Source organism: Dipodomys ordii, unplaced genomic scaffold (assembly GCF_000151885.1).
Source record: "Dipodomys ordii isolate 6190 unplaced genomic scaffold, Dord_2.0 Scaffold18, whole genome shotgun sequence".
NCBI classification, from domain to species: Eukaryota; Metazoa; Chordata; class Mammalia; order Rodentia; family Heteromyidae; genus Dipodomys; species Dipodomys ordii.
The window spans coordinates 18098390-18103879 of NW_012267234.1; the positions used below are offsets into that span (position 1 = coordinate 18098390).

Genomic DNA, 5490 nt, shown 5'->3' on the forward strand with positions numbered 1-5490 from the left:
TCAGAAAGGCCTGGGGAGCCCACCAGAAAAGTCCGCGTGCAGACAACAAAGCCGTCCACGCAGCTCACCGGGCTGCGATGGCTCTGTCTTGGCCTGTGCTGGGCATGTGTGCTGAGTACAGCACAGCACAGAACATCATCTTCTCTCAGAACTACTATTAATTATACCAAAGTCATGGAAATCAGATAAAAAAAAAACAACGAACCACTCTTCCTGGTCCCCAGCAACCCCATCTAGCGTCCTTCCCTGCCCAGATTCCCTTCCAGCTCCCGTCCACAGCCCACACAGTGCAGTTTCATAATCTGCTTGTCTTGGTCTTCCAGGAAGACTCTGGAAGAAAAGGGGGCCAGAGAGGTGGGAAGGGGGTTAGACATGGCAGTAAGAGGAAGGTGAATGCTGGGCGAGTTCATTACACGCGGGTGAAAATACTGTAATGGAAGCTTTGTTTTCCATTATTGCTATCTGCTGATACTTTTTCAAGAGGGCGAGCGAGGACCAGGCATGTGGCACATGCTTGTAATCCCAGCCACCTGGGAGTAGATGGTAGGAGCGCAGTCTAAGGTCGACCTGGGCAAGAGCAGGGAAGCCTGTGGGGAAGGTCTGAGGCGTGGCCCAGGTGGAGATCGCTCCTGCTGAGGTCAAGGTCCTGAGCTCAAACTCCATGCCCTGTGGCTCCCCACTTCCGTTCCTTTCACATCTCCCTTTGGGCGTGGCCCGCGCGGGCCACCTGTGCTGAGAGGCTCCCGGAAGTCACCTGATCCCAAGGGTCTTGGTTATTGTGGCATTTCCAGCTTGGGGGCTGCGGGAGGAGCAGGCTGAGATGCCCATGATGGGAGGGGCCGGGCCTTCCGTCGACCCCCGACCCCACGTCCGTGTCGAGGGGTTCCAGTGGCTCTCAGGGCTGCCTGCTCCCCTGCCAGCCTGTCCCCCAAGGACCCAGGGTCCCCCTGAAGCCACCAGCAGGCAGGCTGTGGGACCCCCTGCTCTCTCTGTTCCCCCTTCCCTCCCCCCCTTCCTCTTTCCCCAGTGCTGTCATGGCCTTGGTTGGCCCTGTGGATATTTCTTCATCAGTAAACTAAAGTCGTTACTAAAAACATCAGTGGGGTGTAGGGCCGAGGCTCTGTACACAGCATGGCCCTGGACAAATATTAGTTGTGTGTCAGGTGCCGGAAGGGCTGGTCCCTGCATGCCAGACCCGGGGCCGGTAGGGTCAGGATCCCAGCTGCGCCCAACCGGCCCCAACCGCACCTCGCCGCTCAGGCCTGGTCTGGCTGGGGAGCAGGCGATCACGGAGGCCACACGAGGTGGGTGCGTGGACTAAACGTGCCGCTGAGCTCAGCAGGCGGCGTGGCCCGGCGAGGCTCCCAGGGCGGGCAGCCACGGCAGGTTACGCAGACTGCAGGATGGCGTTGCCTGCGTAGGAAACCGCGAAGATAAGATGTAAGGTAACTCTCAGCTGAGAATCCAGTCGTGAGAAAGCAGAGAAGCCACACTCTGAGAGGTGGAACTGAGAGTATTGGAGAGCCGGCTCTGCCGTGACTCCTGCTCAAAGGCCTGCAGCCCAGAACCAAGCTTTTAAAGTAAAAATCCACATGCTTGGCGTGGAGCTCCAGATCCAAGAGCAGGGACCTTGTGAGGCAGTAGCTCAGGGGCCGGCGGAGACCTTCCATGTAGGGGACACGCCCCAGCTTTCCACACACGGGATGACCGGGGCAAGGGAGTCAGACCACGTAGGAGAAACCAAAGGCCGGGCTCCCAGCAAAGCTTCCTTCCTTTCTTTTTCTTTTTTCTTTCTATTTTTTTTGGTCGACCATGAGGCTTGAACTCTGTGCCTGGGTGCTGTCCCTCAGCTCTTCAGCTCAAGGTGAGCGCTCTACCACTTGAGCTACAGCGCCACTTCCGGTTTTCTGGTGGTTTATTGGAGATAGGAGTCTCACTGTCTCTCCTGCCCGGGCTGGCTTTGAACCGCGATCCTCAGATCTCAGCCTCCTTCCTGAGTAGCTAGGATGACAGGCGTGAGCCACCAGCGCCCAGCTCTTCCTTTCTTTTTCTTTTTTTCTTTTCACGGTCAGCCTGCGAAGGCCCTTCTGCCACTGCCCCTTCGGCGCCCCCGGGCCACCATCCTTTTACCTACTTTTGTATGTTTTCATCTCAGCTGTGTACTGTGCAAACAATGTGATATTTCAGTGTGCAATGTCCCCTATAAACAAGGCCACCAGAAGAGAGTCCACACTTGTCCCACACCGTTTGCACCATCCCGATCTTGCTGAGGGGACACAGTAGCAGCAGCAGGCTGGGGGACCCAGGCCAGCCCCGGGGAGAGGCCTCCCTCCCGCTCTCCCTAGGGGCCCCTCCCCCCACCATCCTCCCCTCAGCAGCCAAGGTGCTCCAGGGTTAGAGTCTGAGAGTCTCTGCCTCAGTTTACACTTGCAAACCCACAGTCAGGTTGCTGCCAGGAGCTGTGGGTGGCGTGGTGCGGAGAGCTCCCAGCTCCGTCACCACTGCACGCCCATCCCGCCCACCTCCCCCGGGGGGGGGGGGCTGGTGAGTGTGAGAGGCATCTGCAGTGTCTGGGAGGTTGGGCAGAAGTCACAGCTGGAATACAGGCTGGGGGGGGGGGCTCACAGCCCGCCTGCCCTGGGCTGGAAGCCAGCCAGAGAGCTGCAGCCCCGAGCAGCAACAGCCAAGGGTAAACCGAGGCTCTGTGGGGCCCACGGAGCCGAGCCCACGTCACAGCTCGGACTCACGGCTGCACGCTTTGTGCCATGACACAGCCAGAGCCGTGGTTCCTCGTTCTCAAATGATGGAGAATTTTTAGGTCTTTACAAGAAATCAAACCAAGCTTGGAGGCAAAACAAACGGAAGCCAGCGCGGTGCCCTTGTGATCTGAGGCCTGCAGGGGTGGGGGCGGCAGGAGCGGGGAGCGGGGGGCAGGGGGAGCAGGGGGGGAAGGCGGGGCGGGGGCAGGCAGATCTGGTCCATGAACTCGAGGCCCCTGACCTCTTTGCTGAAGCCAGGAGGCCAGGGCCGAGTGTCCTGACCTCTCCTCCTAGGACTGGCTCAGAGATGACCTGGCCGGGGGGGGGGGGGGGGGCGGAAACCCATGTTAACATTTTCTTTAGCTTGGGGTTTGGTTTTATTGGTATTTATTTTGGTTTTTAGGAAATTGCGTCACAATGTTATTTCCTTGATTATTGGGTGTCTGGATTCCTCCTAAAGCTTGTTCTCAGAGTGAAGATCTGGCCTTCCCAGCCAGCCCTGGCTCGGGGGGCCACCCCCAGGCCCCTGGGCACAGGTGACAGCGTAACCATGGCCACCACAGAGAATGGTACAAAGGACTGGAGGCCCCTCCCCGTGTCCAGCAAACATGGAGCACCTACTATGTGCTGAGTGTGGTTCTGGTCCCAGAATTCAGCAGACACCCCCCACATCTCCCCATGCAAACCCTGCCCACGAGGGCAGGGATGAGAACATGAGCCAGCATGCCCCCCTCCACCCTCACCCCCCTCCAGCCCCGTTGTCTGGATGGGGAGACGCGGGTCCTGAGCTTCCAGCCAGGAAGCCAGGAGCTGGGATCTCCTGCCATGGGTTGGCGCCTGTTGGTGTTCTCTCCAGAGGCTGGAAGTGGGTGGTGGGAGGAGGCAGCCGAGGACCCCCCCCAACTTCCGGCTCTTGACTCCTAAGGGACTCTCATGTCCCTTAGGGTCTGCGCCAGACTGGCTCTTTTGGGGTCACTGGTTCCTCCTTCAGGGTCCCAGCCCCAGGGTAGGGGCTGACTGGCGGGGAGATGGGCTGGAAGGAGGGCCAGTGCCCCCTGGCGGTAGTCCAGCAGGGGCCCTTTAAGAGGACCCAGGGGCAAGTTCACTCACCCAGGGGCCCCTGCTGACTCACGCTTATGAAAGTTCCCTGGCCCCGCCCACCGCCGCGCCTCCTTCCCTGAAATACCCCAGCTTCCTGGCCTCTCCCGGCCTCTGGGATCCCACGCCGCTGAGGGGCATCCTGCGCCTCCTCCCGCAGCAGGTACCCCGACCCCGGCTCTGCAAGTGCCCGTCCAGCCCGGGGCCTGTCCCTCTCCACCCACTGCCCGACAGGTGAGTGTCTGGGCCGGGCTGTGGACGCGGGGACTGTGGCCCGGCCAGCAGGACTGGCCTGGCGTGCAAGGCGGCCAGCAGCAGTCCCCCCTCCGTCCCGCAGAGGCCAGCGCAGGCCCACCGGGGACATCTGGGCCCCTGGCCGGCACCGGCCAGCCCCCAGCTGCTGCAGGCAGGAAAGAGGAGGCGGGGTCAGGTGCTTCCCCCGGGGGCCACCTCCCTGCTCACCACGGGGGTCCCTCATTCAGCTCCTCCCCAGAGGGATGCTGGGAAGAGGGGTGGGGCCTCCGCCGGGGCAGCTGCCCGAGCCCTGGGCTCCAGGGCAGGCAGCTGGGTAAGAGTTCACACAGGTGAGTAATGGCAGGTGGCACTTCCTCATGCCGCAGGCCCTCTGGTGCTCGGTCAGGGCTGGTGACCTGCGCCTTGACCCGGGGCTGGACTGGATGGTGCGTGTGGATGGGGTTTTGTCCCACAGAGACAAGAAAACCCAGCGTTCTGGGGGTCTTAGGTCAAAGGGGCAAAAGGCCACCAGAAGAGCCCAATAAACAGCCACATGGTGTGTGCGTGGTGGCCAGCGAGCCCGCAGCGTGTAAGGTTAGCATTTCCCTCAACGCCTGCCAAGCAGAGGGGCGTTCAAGCCAGTGCCACAAGTGGATGGTCCCAGCTTCCCCACGCGGAGCAGCCGAGGAGGGGCGAGGGGGGAGCGGCGCGCAGGCTTTCAGGGTGGCGGGTTCATCCAAGGCCAAGGAGGAGAGCTCACAAGGGTCCTCTGGGGTCAGGCCTGGCTGGTGACCTCATGTGTGTGGCATCCAGAAGCTTCTGTTCAGGCATCTGGGGGTTCCCTCGGGGGTCAGGAGGAACCGGACTCAGCGCACAGCCCCGGCAGGAAGCGGCACGTCCCCTGCCCTGCCCAGGGACGAGCCACCAGCCCGACCCGCCTCTGCGGCCGGGCCAGCACTCATTTGAGGGGGGTTTGAGCGTGAAGGCTCAGACCATGGAGGTATCATCTCACTTGGGTCCCCCCTGGAGTGCGGTCTTCCCGCCTCCCCAGCCTCAGTTTCCTCATCTGAGACATGGGGGTTAAATAGAAATGACACAGGACAAAGGCCAAAGCCAGGCCCTCCCTGGCTGCTGGTCCAGGGACCTGCGGTAGGCAGGCAAGGGCGCTCTGACAGCTCAGCCCTGGCCACCCAGGCCTTGGGGACATCGGCGTCTGGAGCTGGTGACAAACCCTCCCTCCGGCTAGCACCTCATGGCTACCATGTGCTTGCGGTCTCCCCCCCTCCGGCCAGCCCTGGACTGGGCAGTAAAGCATGTGTGTACATGCACATACATGTACCTGTCTGCGCATACACACACACACACACACACACACACACACACACACACACACACACAC

General features: G+C 61.2%; 1 protein-coding gene across 3 annotated transcripts in view; it reads left to right on the plus strand.

The window, feature by feature from the left end:
• Positions 1-3952: 3952 nt before the first annotated feature.
• The window catches only part of Osgin1 (oxidative stress induced growth inhibitor 1), a 6641-nt gene continuing 5103 nt past the window's right edge, over positions 3953-5490 (plus strand). Inside the window, exon 1 of one of the 3 annotated variants that reach the window (XM_013012921.1) lies at positions 3953-4091. The gene's annotated coding sequence lies outside the window, so the exon portion shown is untranslated. Of the gene's footprint in view, positions 4092-4376; positions 4442-5490 lie in introns of those variants that run through there. The other 2 variants (XM_013012922.1, XM_013012923.1) reach the window with 2 other exon arrangements.